General features: G+C 42.0%; 1 long non-coding RNA gene across 2 annotated transcripts; it reads left to right on the plus strand.

The window, feature by feature from the left end:
• Positions 1-420: 420 nt before the first annotated feature.
• Positions 421-8,550, plus strand: LOC107831513 (uncharacterized). Of its 2 annotated transcripts, none has more exons than XR_012701033.1 (4): positions 421-810; positions 1,105-1,244; positions 1,340-1,513; positions 8,210-8,550. It is a non-coding gene; the product is annotated as an uncharacterized LOC107831513 (long non-coding RNA). The 2 variants fall into 2 exon arrangements; XR_012701034.1 differs by having other exon boundaries at positions 8,326-8,550.
• Positions 8,551-21,989: the final 13,439 nt, after the last annotated feature.

Here is a 21,989-nt window from a genome sequence, read left to right on the forward strand (position 1 = left end):
CCCCCACTATACAAAGGGGGTCTAATAATTCATTTAAGACATTGTAACACACATTCCAAAGCAATACATTATTTCTCTCTTTAAGTTCTTATTTAAGCTGTATCTTGATACCGGTCGTAGTGCATCTAGTTCGAGGGTGGCTAACATCCCAAGACTGTAACTGTTCAATTCGTGTGGTTTGAATTTACTTTATCATTGTTTATTTCAATTACAATTTAATTTATCGTTTTGTGTCAAGTTAATTCACGTATACTTAAAATCACTTACAAATTTAATTGTTATTCGATTTTGAGGATAAATACCGAGTTTTATTTTGCATATCTTAAGTTTATTTTATTTGAGTTGTTAAAATTATATAATTTTAACGAGGCCGAAAAAACTTCAAAAGCAAAAGTGACACATGTCGTCTCATTTGAGACCTTTAAACCAGATGCGGGCCTCCAACAAAAACCTAATCCCTCTGAACGAAAGGACTTCTCATAAATTCCGGGTAGGCTGTAGCGCTTTGTGATCCGAATTGGGTGATTGTAGGGTTTGCCAAGAGAAGTGACATGATTCATGAATCGCCGCCACCTACAATACCTCAGAACGTTGCTTCCTCGTCAGTAGCCAGGGGTTCGTAGCGGAGATTTCTCTGACGCTAAACAGAAACTTGGTGAAGAGGTCGATTGCAAGACTTCGACTTCCGCCGGTGATGAGGATGGTATGTCCAGTCCCGTAAAAGCTCAGTATATTGATGGGTATGATTCAGAAGAAGAGATTGATGAAGCTGTTTGGGACAAGTACCTCCAACAGATCAGGGAGAGCGAGGTACCTAATTTATCCCTTGTTTGAAATTGTCATTCAATTCCTCCCTCCCCCCCCCCCCAATTACATAAGCATCCTTCATGAATCAGGGAAATATAAGTCATCAATATTATTAACAATTGCATAATATATTCTTGAAAAACTTGCATGGAAAAACTTTTGCAATTATATGGATCAATTATTTGGAGGTCAACTTGTCACAATTATTTTTATATAGTTGCTACGTGCTCTTTTAGGGAGAATTTAGAAAGAGAAACATTCCCTTAACCGTGAATTTGTTGCGTGTACTTTGTTAAGGATTTGATATTAAAGACTATCCAGGACCTAGCCTGATGGTTACAGTTTTCCCAATGCCGTACTACTTGACCGATCCTGAGAATCTCGTCATGTTGAAGGGTTATGCGGAAAAGGCACTTAAGAAATACAATGATACTAATGTAAGCTCGAGCCACACTTTCATTTGTCTTGTCAGCTCTTTTTTCCTTTTTCTTCTTCTTGGTAACTAAGAAATTTACCTTTGTACTGGTTTTAGAGCACCTGTTGGGAGGTTGATGATATTTTGAAGGTGAATGGAGGGGGCTGTCGTAGCTTCATTTTCTATATTACCCTTTCGGTCAAGACACATAAAGGGGAAAAAGACTATTTTCAAGCTAAGGTGGTGATAGATTTAGATGGTCATTTGGACTTTCCTATCGTCAGGCCCCAGGTATAGGTTCTTATGAGATCTGTTACACTCTTCTTATGTTTCTTCTGATGTTTTAAACATGTTGATATATCTTTCTAATGTTTTAACGTGTTTATTCTTGAGTCTCCAAGTCTTTACCTACAAATAATAACTAAGATCCACCATGAGTGCCAAGTAATGAAGCTGCAACATAGACTAAGTGTGAACAAATGAACACCCTTTAGGAACCAACTTGTGACAATTGATGTGATATAGTTGCTACGTGCTCTTTTAGGGAGAATTTAGAAAGAGAAACATTCCCTTAACCGTGACTTCCATGCTCCGAAAATAACCATTTTTGTAAGAATTGCATTTGGTCATCTGATAACTTAACCTTAGCATATGCCGACTTTAAAGACGATTGAATTGAATTAAAGCTTTTGGAAGTGAAGGATTGGGAAAACTTTTTTAATCCCCTTGTCTCTGTTATCACATTATCATTCCTAATTTAAACTTATAAGTTTAGTCTATACCATCTCCGTTGCCCCCAGAATTTGACTCTTTTCTATCCCCTTCTCCTGTCAGTCAAAATCCTAAGACTTAAACTTCTATTTTATGGACCAAGTATCCCAAATCACTCTGAATCATCCGGTAACTGAATTCAACCATGAACACAAGTCAATACACATAATACGAAGCTGCTCAGGTCCATGCACCGCCGAACGGGACTTACATTCTCAAAATAACCGGCCGGGTCGTTACATCCATATTACATGAAAAATTGATTAAAAAATTTTATTTGAGTAAAAATCATTCAAATATATTATAAAAATATATTATCGTGGGATATATGTTTCTCAATTTCAACTCTTTATGAAGTCCATTTAATATTACTTTTATTGTTCTTGGTATTGGACATTATGTAGTGATAATGTATTACCAATACAGAGGATTCTTATGAAATTGATTTTATTAAACCTTCCTTAATATTTTTAATAAGAATTTAATAAATAATTATTTATTAATTTTAAAATCTTAAATATTAAAAGCTAGTATAGATGGTATTGTAGTCCAAAAAATAGGTTATTGTAGTTATGTCATTTCCCTATGAGTTCTTCCGTTTAATTATTTTAGGGCTATTTTGGTCTACTAATATTGTATTTGTACTTTTATAATAATATTGTAATGACCAGAACGTTCATTTTGAGCTCCAGCGCGTCGTTCGGCAGTTTGAGGCCTTGAGTAGCTTCCCTTCAGGCATTAGCCTTGCAGGGGTTCCCTCGATTAGAATGGAGAGGGAATCTTGGCCATTTTGCTAGCATGGTTATCTCTTATATGAAGGCTCGGCATATGGTCGAGAAGGGGTGTCTAGCTTATTGGGCTTATGTCTGTGATTCTAGTGCGGAGGTTCCTTCCATATATTTGGTGTTGGTTGTTCGTGAGTTTTTAGAGGTGTTTCCTGTGGACCTGTCGGGAATGCCACCCGACAGGGATATTGATTTTTGCATTGATTTGGCTCCGGGCACTCAGCCTATTTCCATTTTGCCATATCGCATGGCCCCGCCAGAGTTGAAAGAATTGAAGGAGCAGTTGCAAGATTTTCTTGATAAGGGCTTCATTAGACCTAGTGTCTCGCCCTGGGGTGCACCTGTGTTATTTGTGAAGAACAAAGATGGATCGATGAGGATGCGTATAAATTATCGGCAGTTGAACAAAGTCACCATCAAGTACAAATATCCATTGCCGAGGATTGATGATTTATTTGATCATCTTCAGGGTGCCAAGGTGTTTTCAAAGATTGATTTGAGATCTAGCTACCATCAGTTGAGGATTAGGGCATCCGATGTTCCTTAGATAGCTTTTAGGACTCGGTATGGAAAATATGAGTTTCTAGTGATGTCATTTGGGCTGACAAATGCCCCAGCAGCATTCATGGATTTGATGAACCGGGTGTTCAAACCCTACTTGGATTTCTTTGTGGTTGTATTTATTGATAATATCTTGATCTACTCCCGCAGTCAAGAGGAGCATAAACAGCACCTTCGGATCGTTCTTCAGACTTTGAAAGACAGCCAGTTATATGCTAAGTTCTCAAAATGCGAGTTTTGGTTGAGTTCAGTTACTTTCTTGTGTCACGTTGTATCAGCAAAGGGTATTCAGGTGGATCCTAAAAAGATTGAGGCAGTTCAGAACTGGCCTAGACTGACATCAGCTATAGAGATCCGTAGTTTCTTGGGTTTGGCGGGCTATTACCGTCGATTTGTGGAGGGGTTTTCATCCATAGCAGCGCCGTTGACCAGATTGACCCAGAAGGGTGCCCCGTTCAGGTGGTCAGACGAGTGTGAAGCGAGCTTTCAGAATCTCAAGACAGCTTTGACTACGGCACCGGTATTGGTGTTACCCACAGGTTCAGGATCTTATACAGTATATTGTGACGCATCTCGTATTGGTCTGGGTGCGGTATTGATACAGGGTGGCAAGGTTATTGCATATGCTTCACGGTAGCTGAAGGTTCACGAGAAGAATTACCATGTTCATGATCTAGAGCTGGCAGCCATTGTTCACGCGCTGAAGATTTGGAAGCACTATCTTTACGACACTAATGATATTTACGGATCATCAGAGCTTGCAGTATTTATTCAAGCAGAAGGAACTCAATTTGAGGCAGAGGAGGTGGCTGGAGCTAATGAAAGACTATGATATCACCATATTATATCATCCCGGGAAGGCCAATGCAGTGGCCGATGCTTTGAGTAGAAAGTCAGTCAGTATGGGTAGCCTTGCATATATTCCAGTTGGTGAGAGATCGCTTTCATTGGATGTTCAGGCATTGGCCAACCAGTTCGTGAGGTTAGATGTTTCTGAGCCCAGCCGCGTTCTAGCTTGTATAGTTGCTCGGTCTTCTTTATTTGAGCGCATCAGAGATCGACAGGATGACGATCCTCGTTTACTTGTCCTTAGAGACACAGTATGGCACGGTGGTGCCAAGCAGGTTAATATTGGAGATGACGGAGTTTCGAGGATACAGGGTCGTATTTGTGTGCCTAATGTGGATGGACTTCATGGGTTGATCCTTGAGGAGTCCCACAGTTCCCGGTATTCTATTCACCTGGGCGCCGCCAAGATGTATCAGGACTTGAGGCAGCATTATTGGTGGAGGCGAATGATGAAGGACATAGTTGCCTATGTAGCTCGATGCCTAAATTGCCAGCAGGTAAAGTGTGAGCATCAAAGACCTGATGGTTTACTTTAGAGGTTAGATATCCCTGAGTGAAAGTGGGAGTGTATCACTATGGACTTTATGTTAGACTTTCACAGACTCAAAGGAAGTTCGATGCAGTTTAGGTCATTGTGGACAGGCTGACTAAGTCAGCGCACTTCATTCCTGTGGCAGTTACCTATTCCTCAGAGCGGTTAGCAAAGATTTATATTCGTGAGATCATCCGTCTTCACGGTGTTCCCGTGTCCATTATATCTGACCAAGGTACGCAGTTTACCTCATATTTCTGGAGGGCTATATAGCGTGAGTTAGGCATGCGGATGGAGTTGAGTACAATATTTCATCCACAGACAAACAGACAATCAGAGCGCACTATTCAAATATTGGAAGATATATTCCGCGCTTGTGTTATAGACTTTGGAGGTTCTTGGGATCATTTCTTGCCACTTGCGGAGTTTGCTTATAATAATAGCTACCAGCCGAGCATTCAGATGGCTCCATATGAGGCATTATATGTAAGGTGATGCCGATTGCCAGTTGGTTGGTTTGAACCGGGAGAGGCTCGGTTGTTGGGTACGATTTGGTACAGGATGCCTTGAATAAGGTCAAGATTATTCAGGATCGACTTCGCACAGCTCAGTCTAGGCAAAAGAGTTATGCCGACCATAAAGTTTGTGATATTGCATTCATGGTTGGAGAAAGAATATTGCTCCGGGTTTCACCTATGAAAGGTGTAATGAGGTTCGGAAAGAAGGACAAGTTGAGCCCTAGGTACATCAGACACTTTGAAATTCTTGAAAGGGTGGATGAAGTAGCCTACAGGCTTGCATTGCCACCTAGTTTATCAGTGGTTCATCCGGTGTTCCATGTGTCTATGCTCCGGAAATATCATGGTGACCCGTCCTACGTCTTAGATTTCAGCTCTGTCCAATTGGACAAGGATTTGATTTACGAGGAGGAGCCGGTGGCTATTCTAGACCGGCAGGTTCGCCAGTTGAGATCAAAGATTTACCCTTCAGTTCGAGTGCAGTGGAGAGGTCAGCCTATTGAGGCAGCTACTTGGGAGTTCGAATTCGATATGCAGAGTAGATATCCCCACCTTTTTACCAGCCCAGATACTTTTCTATGTCCGTTGGAGGACGAATGGTTGTTTTAGAGGTGGAGATTGTGATGACCCAAAAGGGTCATTTTATATTTTAGATCTCGAATCTGTACTCTTAAGCCTTAAAATCTTATTTTTATCCTCCTCGATTTGTGTGTGTAGTCCGGGCAGGTTTCTGGAAAGCTTTTATGTTGAAAATTAATGCAAATAAGAATTTTTATCTTAAAAATTAATTTTAGTTGACTTCGGTCAACATTTTTTGTAAACTAGCCCGGATCCGTATTTTGATGATTCCGATAGGTCAGTATCGAATTATGGGACCTGGGCGTATGCCCGGGATTGAATTCGGAGGTCCCTAGCTTGATTTATATTTTTGATGAAAATTAAAAGTCTGAAAATTATTTATTTTTAAGAATTGATTGATATTTGGAATTGTTAGTATCGGGTCCGTATTTTGGTTACGGAGTCCGATACAAGTTCATTATGATATTTAAGACTTGTATGTGAAATTAGGTGAGAAACGGAGTTGATTTGACGTGATTCGGACGTCCAGTTGAGAAGATATGAATTTTAAAGTGTTCTTGAGAATTTTATTTGATTTGGTGCTAAATTCGTTGTTCTAGGTGTTATTTTGGCGATTTTATCGTGCGATCAAGTTCGTATGATGTTTTTAGACTTGTGTGCATGTTTGGTTTGGAGCCCCGAGGGCTCAAGTGAGTTTTGGATAGGCTACGGAGTGATTTGGACTTAGAATAATAACTGGTGTGCTTCAACTGTGTTGCAGGTCTCAGACCTCGCAAATGCGAGGTCAGGGTTGGCATTTGCGATCACTGTTGAGGTCGCATTTGCGAACTTCTCATCGCAAATGCGAAGAGAAGCTGGGCCAGCCTGTGTTCGCAATTGCGAACTTTTCTTCGCATTTGCGAGTGGTGTCTGGGAGGGGTATGGATCACAAATGCGATCTTTTGTGCGTATTTGCGAGATCAGTGATCGCAATTGCAACACTTTCCTCGCATTTGCGAAGGGCATAAGGATTGTGAAGGCTTCGCAATTACGATAGCCCCTTCGCAATTGCGAGCTTTGCATTTGCGAAACTCAGGTCGCAAATGCGACGTCTGCAGCTGAACAAAGTGACTTTTGGACGGGAATTTTCATTCATTTCCCAAATTTTCAAGACCTAAAACACAAGAGGCGATTTTCCGAAGACCATCTCTTCCCCAAATCATGGGTAAGTGATTCTAAACTAGTTTCTTTCAATCTTTCACTACATTTTTACAAGACTTCAACCAAAAATCTAAGGTTTTCACGGTAGAATTAGGGGTTTTGGGTAGAAACTAGGGATTTCAGAAATTTGGGGATTTAGACCTCAATTTGAGGTCGGATTCCAAAACCAATTATATATTCAGGCTCGGGGTGAATGGGTAAATGGATTTTGGTCCGAACCTCGGGTTTTGATCAAGCAGGCCCGGGGTTGATTTTTGACTTTTTGGAGGAAAATTTAGGAAATCTAAATTTATGCAAGTAATTGATTCCTTTAGCAATATTTGATATTATTGAGTCATATTTGAATAGATAAGAGTGGTTTGGAGGTGAATTCCAAAGAAAAAGCAGTGATTGAGAATTAAGTGGCCTTCGGAGCAAGGTAAGTGTTGTGTCTAGCCCTGACTTGAGGGAATTAGGAACCTTAGATTACTTGCTAAGTGAAATTCATGTGAGCGGCGTATATGTGAGGTAACGAGTACTTATCCGCCACTAATTTACCTGTTTTCCATGTTTCTCAGTTTTTCTTATATTGTCTCAACCCTATGCCTAATTGCGATGTGTTATACTAGTGTTGTTCAATTTATCGTTCTTATCATGTTTACAGATTTTCTGGTGATAATTGAGTTTTTATTTCAAAGTTGAGATTGATATTATGGAACCAAATATTGAAGTAAGGTTTGTACTTGTTATTCTATCTCCCTGTTGTTATTTATGCATTGCATTATGGTAAGGGAGAGTGTTAATGCACGAAGGGTGATGTCGTGCCATATTGTGAGTGTTAATGCACGAAGGGTGATATCGTGTCATATTGTGAGTGTTAATACACGAAGAGTGATGTCCTGCCATATTGTGAGTGTTAATGCACAAAGGGTGATGTCGTGCCATGATATGAGAGTTAATGCACGAAGGGTGATATCGTGTCGTTTCTATTGATTTTTATGGTGAGATTGAGAGTAAAAGCATGAAAGGTGATGCCGTGCATTTGTTTCCTTACTGTATTCACTATTCCTGTTGATTCATGGTATATTGACTGCTCCGGTGATCATTCTGTTTAGTTCTTTATCTTGTATTCCCCTCAGTATGTTCCCCTCCCGACATTTCCTATTTAGTTCTTCATTTCTGTTAATTGTATATACACTGTTAAATTGTACAGGTTAATTTGTAGGTGCCTTGCCTTAGCCTCGTCACTACTTCTTCAAGGTTAGGCTCGACACTTACCAGTACATGGGGTCGGTTGTACTGATACTGCACTCTGCACTTTCTGTGCAGATTTTGATACTGGCTCGGGTTGATCGAGATTTTGCTATTGGTCCGTTGTCCGGAGACTCAAGGTAGATCTGTTGGCGTTCACAGACCTTGAAGTCCCTATCTATCTTTTCTATTCTACTGTTTCATTCATTCAGACAGTTGTATTTCTTTCTGACTATTACTTGTAGCAAATTCTAGAATACTCATAAATTGTGACTCTAGATCCGGATGGTAGTAGTTAATACAGATTTATGATATTTCGCACTTGTTATATTTTATCTTAGTTAATTATTGTTAATTATTGAATGAAAATAAAAAATTGGCTTGCCTACCAAGTAAAATGTTAGGCGCCATCACGGTCCCGTCAGTAGAAAATTTCGGGTCATGACACATTTAAAACTCCACATAGTAATTTCATATCAAATTTGACTGAAGCAGAAAATAATATTTTCCCAACGTTTCCAAAATAGTGATATATAACAGTTGAAGTGCAGTAATAATGAAATAAATGCATCCTCTCAGAGTAACAGTCACAGTCCTCCCATTCACTCCAACCTCATTGTCACTTTTTCCTCACAGTCACTTATTCCTCTCAATCACTCGGCACTCGCACTCGCACTCGCACTCAATAGGTACCTGCGCTCGCTAGGGATATGTACAGACCAGGAAGTGGCTCCTTCAGCCCAAGCGCTATAACAAGACAATCATGGCATATAACCATGAAACATGTTACGGCGTCTAGCCCGATCCCATAAATATCCTCACAATCAGGCCATAGGGCTCACTCAGTCATCGACCTCTCCAGTCTCTCGGGCTCTCAGAAATCATGATAAGTAGCCCAAATAGAAATTATGATGCATCAATAATGAAAAATAGAGACTGAGATGTAATATGTCGTAAAATCGTGACTGAGTATGAAACAACAATTTAGCGGATAATTCAACATGTACACGACCTCTGTGGGTCACAACAATGTAAACATATGGTTTAAACATGATTTTTAGTTTAATTTCTCTAATACGTGAAAAGTTGTACGGATATCAACAGATTATTCAACTACACAGTTCCATAGAATTGATCAAGTCATAATTCCTACGGGGCGCGCCCACACGCTCGTCACCTAGCATGTGCGTCACCTCAAAACCAATCACATATCACAAAATTCAGGGTTTCATACCCTCAGTACAAAATTTAGAACTGATACGTACCTTAAACCGTGTAATATTTTATTCCGCTATGCCCTTGCCATGAGAATTGGTCTATGAAAGCCTCGTATCTAGCCACAATTCATTTGATTCAGTCAATACCAATTATTGTAATTAGTTTCATAAGGAAATACTAATTTTCTAATAAAATCTAAAATTTAACTCAAAAATTACACGTGGGACCCACATAACCCGCCAAAAGTTGTAAAATATGAACGCTCATCCAACCACGAGTCCAACCATACAAATTTTACCAAATTCCGACATCAACTTGACCTTCAAATCTTCAATTAAAGTCTTTGAAGATTTCTACCATTTCCAACCCAATCTTTACCCATTTGAACTCAACAATCTTTCCACAAATCTTATTGGTATGTGTATGTATAAATAATACTCTCACACCCAAGAATCATACTCCCAATCACGCATCTTTACCCAAACTCGAAATTGAAGACTAGAGTTAAAAATTCTAACCTCTTTGAAGTCCTAGCAAGATCCTTGTGAAATCTTCAAACCTTGAACAAGAATTGATGGACAAATGACTAGGTCTTCACTTTATCTCTCTAAGATGCTCTCCCCTCTCTCTAAAATATCAGATGAAATCTTTCAAAATGACCCTCAATAGTATTTTATAAGAATGAGGTCGGGTTAATAAAACCAAAAAAATGTAGCCCTGAAACACACTCTGCGGTCGCATATGCGATCGCAGAATTGATATGCGGTCCGCATATCGGCCGCAAACATTTGGTGCCCAAACCTGGGGATCGCCTGCCTAGATCTGCGGTAGTTATGCGGCCTGTAGACCTGTTTTGCGGTCGCATAATGCATCGCAGAACTGGTCTGCGGTCGCATAATGCACCGCAGATCTTCCTCCAAGCTTCCCCGCCTCTGATTCACTCTGCGACCATTATGCGGTCCGCAGAGTGATTCTGCGACTGCATAGTGGGCCGCATAAATGATTTTTTCTGGCAAAATATTTTTTTTACTCCCTAGTGTATTTTTCAACCCAAAAAGTCCAAGCATTTCTAATACCTTTGTACTAATTAATCTACCTCGGCACCAAATAACCTTAATTTTCTTAGCAAAAATTATCTGGATCGTTACACATAAGTCAACATCTGGTCAATATTTTCGACTTAAGTTCTAAAGCTTGGAACTAAGTGTTCCAAATCATTCCAAAACCAAACCAATTACCCGGCAAGTCGAATAACAATCGTAAGGCATAATTTGAGTAGCAAATGGGGAAACGGGGTTGTAATACTCAAAACGACCGACCGGGTCACTACAGTTATCCACTAAGAATTTTATTTATGAAGGGTAGAAAATCGATTTGATATTTTTTCGGATTATTATAGTTGCATAATTATTAGTGTTATATTTTGCCAACCATCTCTCTCTGTGGAAAGTAGTTCAAGTATGAAATAAAAATGTATTATAGTTTTTATATATAGTCTACAAGGATAACATGTAAGCAATTTTAGTTATGATATATTATTCAATTAAAAAATAAATTATACTCTTATAAGTAACTAAAATATTAAGTAAGACTTTTTATATAATTTAAATAATAAATGATTAATAAAAAAAGAGTTAATTCTAGATACCTCCTCTCGTATTTGACTTTGTAACACTAATCTCCCTTGTGATTTATGATGTTACATTTATCTCTTTTATTCTAAATATTTTATAACAATACTTTTAGTCTATTGATCATTAACATTAAAAAGTTATAGTTTGACTAAATTGTCCTTTTTAATGTACTCCTTTATTTAGTTAATTTTATAAACATCTTTTATTACTTTTTATTTTTTTCTAAATTATTTTAACTATCAATGCTTAAGTAAAAAGAAATTAAAGTGAGTGAATTCCAAAAGTCTATGCCTATGTAAAACTCTTAATAACAATAATAATAAGCGAGAAGAAAGAGAAGCAAACCAAAACAAATGAAAATAAGTAAAAAGTGCAATCCCGAAGGAGTTAAAACAAGCAAACCTTTTTGTTTCGCTACTTCTTTCCCTTTTCATTTCTTTTTTTAATTAATTTTCTATTCTGAAAATTAATATTGGAGAAATTAACATGCAAGGTTATAATTATGTTAACTTGTCCAAATAAGGAGAGTGTTTATATAGAGTAAAGCTCTAATCGATTTTAATTTTCGATTTTCTACAAATATAAATAAACAAAAGATTTAATATTTAAAATTTTAGTTGATTTAGAACTCCTAAAGATTAGGGGAAAACTTAAATTACACTTTGTCTAGTGTAAAATCTATTTTTAAAGGACAAAAAAGACGAACGATATTTCGTTAATGGCCCTCGTGCTTTTAATATATGTAACGACCCGACTTGTCGTTTTGAACATTTACGCTCCTTTCAACTCTTTGAAGTATTGAGTAGCTTCATATGATGTATTATGACCAAGTTTGATTTTTTTTTTTGTATTTGACATCGGAACAGAGTTTTGATGATTCTGTTATGTCCGGATGGTGATTTTGGACTCGGGCATATGTCCGGAATGTAATTTGGATATTTCGAGGAAGTTTTGACGTCGTTTCTTCGAGTATAAGTGGTATCACATTAAGAAAATGAGCTCCAAATTCAGTTGTAAAGACCCGACCGATCGTTTTGAGTGTATTAGCCCCGATCCCCTATTTACTGTTTTCCCTGTATCTGTTTATGCTTCAGTGACTTGCCGGGAGTTGAGGTCCATGCTTGAAACGAAAAAAGAGAGGAAGGGTTTATTTTTGGTTTCGGAGTATTTTGGGACACTTAGTCATTAAAACGGAAGCTTAAGTCTAGGAATTTTTACTGTAGTCGGAAGTGTGTGAAGACGACTCCAGAATGGAATTCCGTCACTTTTGTTAGCTCCGTTAGGTGATTTCGGGCATAGGAACGTGTCCAGATTGTGAATTTGAGGTCTGTAGCTAATTTAAGCGTGAAATGGCGAAAGTAAATTTTTTGGGATGTTTGATCAGAGGGTTGACTTTGTGATATCGGGGTCAGATTCCGATTCCGGAGTTGGAGTAGGTCTTTAAGGTTGAATGCGACTTATGTGTAAAATTTGAGGTCAATCAGACGTGGTTTGATAGGTTTCTGTGTTGTTTGTGGAATTCAGAAGTTTAGAAGTTCTTTAGGCTTGAATCCGGGTGTAATTTGGTGTTTTGATATTATTTTGAGTGATTCGAAAGTTCGACTAAGTTCGCATGGGGTTATATGACTTGTTGGTATGTTTGGTTGAGGTCCTGGGGGCCTCTGGTGTGTTTCGGATGCTTAACAGATTGAGTTTTGGACTTATGGAATTGTTGAAGCCTTATGATATCTGGTAGTTTGCACCTGCGGTGGGAAGGCCGCAGGTGCGTACTCGCATGTGCGAAGGAAGGAGCGCAGAAGCGGGAGTTGAGGAGATGGCTAAGGGTCGCAGGTGCGAGGGTGTTTCCGCAATTTTCAAGCCCGCAGATGCGCCTGAAGCTCCGTAGATGCGAAAATTGAATTGGAAAGGAGGATCGCAGAAGCGGACTTTTGTTCGCAGGTGCGCACACGCAGGTCCGACCACTTGCACGCAGGTGTGGACCCATCCTTTTTAGCCATTCCCGCACCTGCGATGGAAATTCCGCAAGTGCGGCATCACAGATGCGACACAAGGTCCGCAGGTGCGGAAACACTGGGCAGAAAATGAAACTTCGAGGGTTTGATTCCCATTTCGATTTTGGGACTTTGAGAGCTCGGTGTGAGGCGATTGTTTGAGGTTTCTTCAAGAAAATTATTGGGGTAAGTGATTCTAACTCGGATTGGACTATATTTCATGAATCTATTGCTATTTTCATCATCTAATTAGGGATTTGAGTTGTAAATTTGTGGGAAAATGGTAGAAACTTTATAGGCTAAAGTTTTGAGTTTTGGAAGGTGATTTGCGGTTGGATTCGAGTAATTATTGTATGGTTGGACTCGTGAGTGGATGAGTGTTCAGATTTTGTGACTTTTGTCGGATTTTTAGTCGTAGGATTGATTCTTTTAATTCCGTGTTTTTCTTGTGGGATTGATTCTTTTAGCTTATATTAATTATATTGTACTGCTTGTGGCTTGATTCGAAGCGTTTGGAGATTGATTCGAGGGGCAAGGGCATAGCGGAATAGGAGTTTGTGCGGTTTGAGGTAAGTAACAGTCTTAAATCTGGTTTTGAGGGTATGAAACCCCGAGAATTGGTATGATGTGAGTGCTGGAGGTGACGCACATGCTAGGTGATGGGCGTGTGAGCGTACGCCGTGAGGGGTTGTGACTTGGTCCATCCCGTGAGACTGTAAAGTCGAATAGACATTGTTATTACTTGTTTTTCCTTGTCTTTGAGCAATTGACTTCCTTTCATGTTAGAAACCATGCTTAGGCCATATGATATCACTGTTGGGACCTGCAGCAGTCGTATACTTGTTGAATTGACTGCTAATTGTTGTCTTGTACTCAGTCACAACCTTACTTGTGTGTTATGTCTCTGTTCCCACTCATTTCTTGTTGATACTTGTTGTATTCTCTTTTTGGGCTGATTATTATGATATTCTTTGAGCCCGAGGGGCTGGAGATATTAGTGACTGAGAGAGGGCCTGAGTGCCGAGTTGTGAACTATGTGAGGGTATATGGATCGGGTTGCACGCCGCAACGAGCCTTATGGCTATTTATGGATTGTGGATCAGGTTGCACGTCGTAACGCTCCCTATGGTTACTTATATGATCGGGTCGGACCGCACGCCGCAACGATATAGTGGCTGGGATGGAAGGAACACCTCTGAAGTCTGCACACCCCCAGTAAGCGCAGGTACCTATTGAGAGTGTGTATTGAGGGCTGAGAGCCGAGAGTATGAGCTGTTGAGATGAGTTTAATGACTGCTGACCTTGAGAGGTTGTACTTGCTTTTATTTATTGTTGCACTTATGTTGTTATTTGTTGTTGTTTTGAAATTTCTGGAAGATTCATATCTGTTTTACTTGAGTTTGAACTGATTTGACTTATACTACCAGATTTGAAAGCATGTTCACTCTTTACTAAAACCTTTTGAAATGATCTGTAATTTTTTTTATATAGCTCGTCACTGCTTCCCAGTTCCTTATTTAATTTTGTTACTTGCTGAGTTGGTTGTACTCATGCTACACCCTGCACTTCATGTGCAAATCCAGGTGTATGGTTCTGGCGCTCACTGAGTGCATGCGCGAGCTGATTATTGGAGACTTACGAGGTGGCTTCCGACGTCCGCAGTCCTTGTTTCTCCTTTCTTATTATCTTTTCTCTCTTGTATTGGCATTTGGCATAGACTGTAGTAGACTTTGTTTCTAGATTGGTTGTTAGATGCTCATGACTTAGTGATACCCCGATGTCGAGCTATCATTTCGCACTTGTATTTTGGGTTTTTACCTCGTTATTATGTAAACCTTCAGTTAGTTTAATTGCTTTAGCTCACTTCTATTATATACTGAAAGCATATTGACAATGTCGGCTTGCCTAGTTCCACGATAGGTGCCATCACATCGGATTAGGTATTTGGGTCGTGACAAGTTGGTATCACAGGTGGAGAGGACGCGTACTATGGGGCAGGATGGACAGCCACCAGTACCACCATTCAGGGCCGCGAAAGGCCGAGGTCGCGGTAGGGACAGAGGTGCATCTCGCACCGCTGCTAGGGCAGCACCTGTAGATCGACCAGTTACCCCAGATCAAGACCAGATTCTAGTTGTTTATGCACCAGCTCAGGCACCACCTGTGCCTATTCTGATTCCAGGCCTTCAGAAGGCCTTAGCTCAGATTCTGACAGCATGTACCAGTCTTGCTCAGGCGGTCTCTGTTCCGGCTGCAGCAGCCACTTCTTAGGCTGGGGGAGGTGTTCAGACTCCCACCACCCGCACACCAGAGCAGGTGGTACAGGGATTCTAGACACCGGGGGCACTACCAGCCCAGCCGGTTGCAGCTGCTCAGGACTATGTGGTTCCTGTCATGCCTGATGATGAGCAGCGTCGATTGGAGAGGTTTGGGAGACTCCAGCCTCCATCTTTCAGTGGTACCGAGGGAGAGGATGCACAGGGCTTCTTGGATAAATGTCAGAGGATACTCTGTACAGCAGGTATTCTAGAGGCCAGTGGGGTCTCGTTCACTACTTTTTAGTTCTCTGGGGCTGCTTTCATTTGGTGAGAGGCTTACAAGAGGCGTAGGCCGGTTGGCGCAGCACCCCTTACCTAGCAGCAGTTCTCCGGTCTATTCCTGGAGAAGTTTTTGCCTCAGTCCCGTAGAGAGGAGCTACGCAAGCAGTTCGAGCAGCTTCGTTAGAGTGATATGTATGTGACGCAGTATGAGATGCGATTCTCGGAGTTGGCCCGTCATGATATCTGGTTGGTTCCCACATATAGGGAGAGGATTAGGCAGTTTATAGATGGCCTAACTTTTTCGCTGCGATTGCTTATGACCAGAGAGTGAGTGTCTGGTGCTTCTTTTGATGAGGTTGTCGACATTGTGCATCAGATCGAGATGGTTTGCAGTCAAGAGAGGGTTGAGAGAGAGTCCAAGAGGCCTCGTGGACAGGGTGGATTTAGCGGTATCCCTTCTGGGGGCAGTTACACCACGGTAGGGGTCGTCCTTTCATACATGCTCAGACAGCTCACCCAGTTCACCGTGGTGCATCATCTGGCCATGGTTTGCACAGTTATCAACATGGCCAGTCATCTCTCAATGCCCTCCCAGCGTCCCGTGCTCCATCGGGTCAGGGTTTATTTATGTCGTGTCCTTCTACCAGTTATCCCGGTGCTCGGGGTTCCCTTCAGTCCCCAATACCAGCATCGGGGAGTTGCCATGAGTGTGGAGGGTTTGGCTACATCAGGAGACATTGTCCCCGCCTTACGGGAGGTCCAGCTCAGCAGAGGAGCCAGTTTATGTCATCAGCACCAGTTTCTTCACCACCCTTTCAGCCAGCTCGAGGTGGAACCCAGTCAGCTAGGGGTCGCTCGAGAGGGGGACGATCAGGGGGTGGCCAGGCCCATTTCTATGCTCTTCCTGCCAGACCAGATGTCATTGCTTCAAATATTGTGATTATAGGTATTGTCTCAGTTTGCCATAGAGATGCCTTTGGATTATTTGACCCTGGTTCCACTTATTCATACGTGTCCTCGTATTTCGCTCATTATCTGGTTATGCCCCGCGAGTCTCTAGTTTCATTTGTTCATGTATCCACTCCAGTGGGCGATACTATCATTGTGGACCGTGTATATCGGTTGTGTGTGGTGACTATTGGGAGTCTAGAGACTAGAGTAGATCTTTTGTTGCTTAGTATGGTCGATTTTGATGTAATTTTGGGTATGGATTGGTTGTCTCCATGTCATGTTGTTCTAGATTGTCTCGCTAAGACCGTGACGTTGGCGATGCTGGGGTTGCTAATGGTTGAGTGGAGCGGTTCTATAGACTACGTTCTCAGTAGAGTGATTTCATACTTGAAGACTCATGGGATGGTTGAGAAGGGTTGTCTATCTTATTTGTCTTTCGTGAGGGATGTTAGTGCAGAGACCCCTGCTATTGATTCTGTTCTAGTGGTGCAAGATTTCCTGGATGTATTTCCTGTAGACCTGTCGGGCATGTCGCCCAACAGGGATATTGATTTCGTTATTGATTTGGCACTGGGCACTCGGCCCATTTCTATTCCATCATACCGTATGGCACCAGCTGAGTTGAAGGAGTTGATAGAGCAGCTTCAGGAACTCCTTGATAAGGGGTTTATTTGGCCTAGCATGTCACCTTGGGGTTCACTAGTTCTATTTGTAAAGAATAAGGATGGTACTATCAGAATGTGCATTGATTACATGCAGTTGAACAAGGTCACAATCAAGAGCAAGTATCCATTTCCACATATTGATGATTTGTTCGACCAGCTTTTGGGAGCAATGGTGTTCTCCAAGATTGATTTGAGGTCAGGGTATCACCAGCTGACGATTTGGGACTCAGATATTCTTAAGACATCTTTCAGGACCCGATATGGCCATCATGAGTTCCTTGTGATGTCTTTTGGGGTGATCAATGTCCCAGCAGCGTTCATGCATCTGATGAACAGTATGTTTCAGCCTTATCTTGACTCGTTCATTATTGTATTCATTGATGACATCCTGGTGTATTATCATAGCCAAGAGGAGCATGCCAAGCATCTGAGGATTGTGTTACAGAGATTAAGGGAGGAGAAGCTTTATGTAAGGTTCTCCAAGTGTGAGTTTTGGCTCAGTTCAGTGGCATTCTTGGGACACGTGGTGTCCAGTGAGGGTATTCAGGTAGATCCGAAGAAGATAGAGGCGGTGCAAAGTTGGCCCAGACCATTCTTAGCCACGGAGATTCAGAGCTTTCTTTGGTTGGCGGGCTATTACCGTCATTTCATGGAGGGATTCTCGTCTATTGCGTCGCCCTTGACTAAATTGACCCAGAAGGGTGCTCCTTTCAGGTGGTCGGAGGAGTGCGAGGAGAGCTCTCAAAAGCTCAAGACTTCTTTGACCACGGCTCCAGTTTTAGGTCTGCCATCAGCTTGTGGTTCTTACACAGTATATTGTGATGCCTTGCGGATTGGTATTGGGTGTGGTCTGATGCAGGAGGGTAGAGTGATTACTTATGCTTCGCACCAGTTGAAGACCTATGAGAAGAACTATCTTTTACATGATCTGGAGTTAGCAGTTATTGTCCATGCCTTGAAGATCTGGAGGCACTACTTGTACGATGTCTATTGTGAGATTTACACTGATCATCGAAGTTTGCAGCATTTGTTCAAATAGAAAGATCTTAACTTGCATCAGCGGAGGTGGTTGGAGCTTCTTACGGACTATGATATCACCATTTTGTACCATCCGGGGAAGGTCAATGTGGTAGCCGATGCCTTGAGTCATCAGGCGGAGAGTTTGGGGAGCTTAGCTTATCTTCCAGCAGTGGAGAGGCCATTGGTATTGGATGTTCAGGCCTTAGCCAGCCAGTTTGTTAGACTGGATATTTCTGAGCCGAGTCGAGTATTTGCTTGTGTGGTCTCTCGTTCTTATCTTTATGCTCGTATCAGGGAGCGTTAGTATGATGACCCACATATGCTCGTCCTTAAGGACACGGTCCAGCACAGTGATGCTAGGGAGGTCACTATTGGGGATGATGAAGTATTGAGGATGCAGAGTAGGCTATGTGTGCCCAATGTAGATGGTTTGCGTGAGTTGATTCTCTAAGAGGCTCACAGTTCGCGGTATTCTATTCATCTAGTTGTCGCGAATATGTGTCAGGACTTGAGCCAGTATTACAGGTGGAGGAGAATGAAGAAGGACATAGTGGAGTATGTATCTCGGTGCCTAAATTTCCAGCAATGAAGTATGAGCATCAACGACCAGGTGGGTTGCTTTAGAAGTTAGAGATTCCAGAGTGGAAATGGGAGCGGATCACTATGGATTTCGTTGTTGGGCTTCCACAGACTCAGCGAAAGTTTGATGTAGTTTGGGTGATTGTGGACCGGCTGACCAAGTCAGCTCATTTCATTCCTGTGATGACTACTTATTCTTCTGAGCAACTGGCTCGAGTGTATATCCGCGAGATCGTCAGGCTTCGTGGCTTACCGGTATCTATCATTTCTGACTGGGGTACGCAGTTTACATCACGCTTCTGGAGCGTTGTACAACATGAGTTGTGTACTCGAGTGGAGTTGAGCACAACATTTCACTCTCAGACAGATAGGCAGTCCGAGCGCACTATTCAAATATTAGAAGACATGCTCTATGCGTGTGTGATAGGTTTTGGGAGTTTGTGGGATCCGTTCTTTCCACTAGTGGAGTTTGCTTACAACAACAGTTACCAGTCGAGCATCCAGATGGCACCGTATGAGGCTTTGTATGGTAGGCGGTGTAGGTCTCCAGTGGGTTGGTTCGAGCCGGGCGAGGCTAGATTACTGGGTACAGACTTGGTTCAGGAAGCCCTGGAGAAGGTTAGGGTGATTCAAAATAGATTACACACAGCCCAGTCCAGACAGAAGAGTTATGCGGATCGGAAGATTCGCGATGTTGCATTCATGATTGGAGAGCGGGTCTTGCTCCGGGTGTCACCCATGAAGGGTGTTATGAGGTTCGGAAAGAAGGGCAAGTTGAGCCTGAGGTTTTTCGGTCCATTTGAGGTATTGCGACGTGTTAGGGAGGTTGCTTATAAGCTTGCCTTGCCTCCCAATCTAGCAGGAGCTCATCCAGTATTCCATGTTTCTATGCTCCGGAAGTATCACGGTGATCCGTCTCACGTATTGGATTTCAGCTTAGTCTAGTTGGACAAGGATTTATCTTATGTTGAGGATCCGGTGGCGATCTTAGATAGGCAGGTTCGAAAGTTGAGGTCGAAGAATATTGCTTCTGTAAAGGTTCAGTAGAATGGTCAACCGCTCGAGGAGGCGACTTGAGAGACCGAGCAGGATATGCGCTGCTGTTATACTCATCTTTTCACCACTTCAGGTATGTCTCAATGCTCGTTCGAGGATGAACGATTGTTTTAAGAGAGGGAGTATGTAATGATCCGGCCGGTCAATATCGGGGTCGAATTCCGATTTCGGAAGTTTGAGTAGGTCTTTAAAGTTGAATACGACTTGTGCGCACCGTTTGAGGTCAATCGGACATGGTTTGGTAGGTTTCGGCATCGTTTGTGGAATTCGGAAGTTTAGAAGTTCTTTAGGCTTGAATCCGGGTGTAATTTGGTGTTTTGATGTTGTTTTGAGTGATTCGAAGGTTAGACTAAGTTCGCATGGGGTTATATGACTTTTTGGTATGTTTGGTTGAGGTCCCGGGGGCCTCGGGTCTGTTTTGAATGCTTAACGGATTGAGTTTTGGACTTACGAAATTGCTGAAGCCTTATGATATCTGGTAGTTTCACACCTGCGGTGGGGAGGAAGGAGCGCAGAAGCGGGAGTTGAGGAGATGGCCAAGGGTCGCAGTTGCAAGGATGTTTCCGCAATTTTCAAGCCCGCAGATGCGCGTGAAGCTCCGTAGATGCGAAAAGTGAATTGGAAAGGAGGATCGCAGAAGCGGACTTTTGTTCGCAGGTGCGACCACTTGCACGCAGGTGCAGACCCAGCCCTTTTAGTCATTCCCGCACCTGCGATGGAATTTCCGCGGGTGCGGTGTCGCAGATGCGATAGAAGGTCCGCGGGTGCGGAAGCACTAGGCAGAAAATGGAACTTTGAGGGTTTGATTCCCATTTCAATTTTGGGACTTTGAGAGCTCGGTGTGAGGTGATTTTTTGAGGTTTCTTAAATCTGGTTTTGAGGGTATGAAACCCCGAGAATTGGTATGATGTGAGTGTTGGAGGTGACGCATATGCTAGGTGACGGGCGTGTGAGCGTGCGCCATGAGGGATTGTGACTTGGTCTGTTCCGTGAGACTGTAAAGTCGAATAGACATTGTTATTACTTATTTTTCCTTGTCTTTGAGCAATTGACTTCCTTTCATGTTAGAAACCATGCTTAGGCCATATGATATCACTGTTCGGACCCGCAACAGTCGTATACTTGTTGAATTGACTGCTAATTGTTGTCTTGTACTCAGTCATAGTCTTATTTGTGTGTTATATCTCTGTTCCCTCTCATTTTTGTTGATACTTGTTGTATTCTCTTTTTGGGCTGATTATTATGATATTCTTTGAGCCCGAGGGGCTGGAGAGGTTAGTGACTGAGATAGGGCCTGAGTGCCAAGCTGTGAACTATGTAAGGGTATATAGATCAGGTTGCACGCCGCAACGAGCCTTATGGCTATTTATGGACTGTGGATTGGGTTACACGTCGTAACGAGCCTTATGGTTACTCATATGATTGGGTCGGGACGCACGCCGCAACGATATAGCGGTTGGGCTGGAAGGAGCCCCTCTAGAGTCTGCACACCCCCAGTAAGCGCAGGTACCTATTGAGAGTGTGTATTGAGGGCTGAGAGCCGAGAGTATGAGCTGTTGAGATGAGTTTAGTCACTACTGCCTTGAGAGGTTGTACTTGCTTTTATTTGTTGTTGCACTTATGTTGTTATCTGTTGTTGTTGTGAAATTTCTGGAAGACTTATATCTGTTTTACTTGAGCTCGAACTGATTTGACTTATACCACCGGATTTGCAAGCATGTTCACTCTTTACTGAAACCTTTTGAAATGATCTGTATTTTTTTTTTATATAGCTCCTCACTGCTTCTCAGTTCCTTATTTAATTATGTTACTTGCTGAGTTCGTTGTACTCATGCTACACCCTACACTTCATGTGCAGATCCAGGTGTGTATTGTTCTGACAGTCACTGAGTTCGTGCGCGAGCTGATTATCGGTGACTTACGAGGTAGTTGCGGCGTCTGCAGTCCTTGTTTCTCCTTTTTTATTATCTTTTCTCTCTTGTATTGGCATTTGGCATAGAATGTAGTAGACTTTGTTTCTAGATTGGTTGTTAGATGCTCATGACTTAGTGACACCCCGATGTTGGGCTATCGCTCCGCACTTGTATT

This window comes from Nicotiana tabacum, chromosome 2 (genome assembly GCF_000715075.1).
Source record: "Nicotiana tabacum cultivar K326 chromosome 2, ASM71507v2, whole genome shotgun sequence".
Classification (NCBI taxonomy): Eukaryota; Viridiplantae; Streptophyta; class Magnoliopsida; order Solanales; family Solanaceae; genus Nicotiana; species Nicotiana tabacum.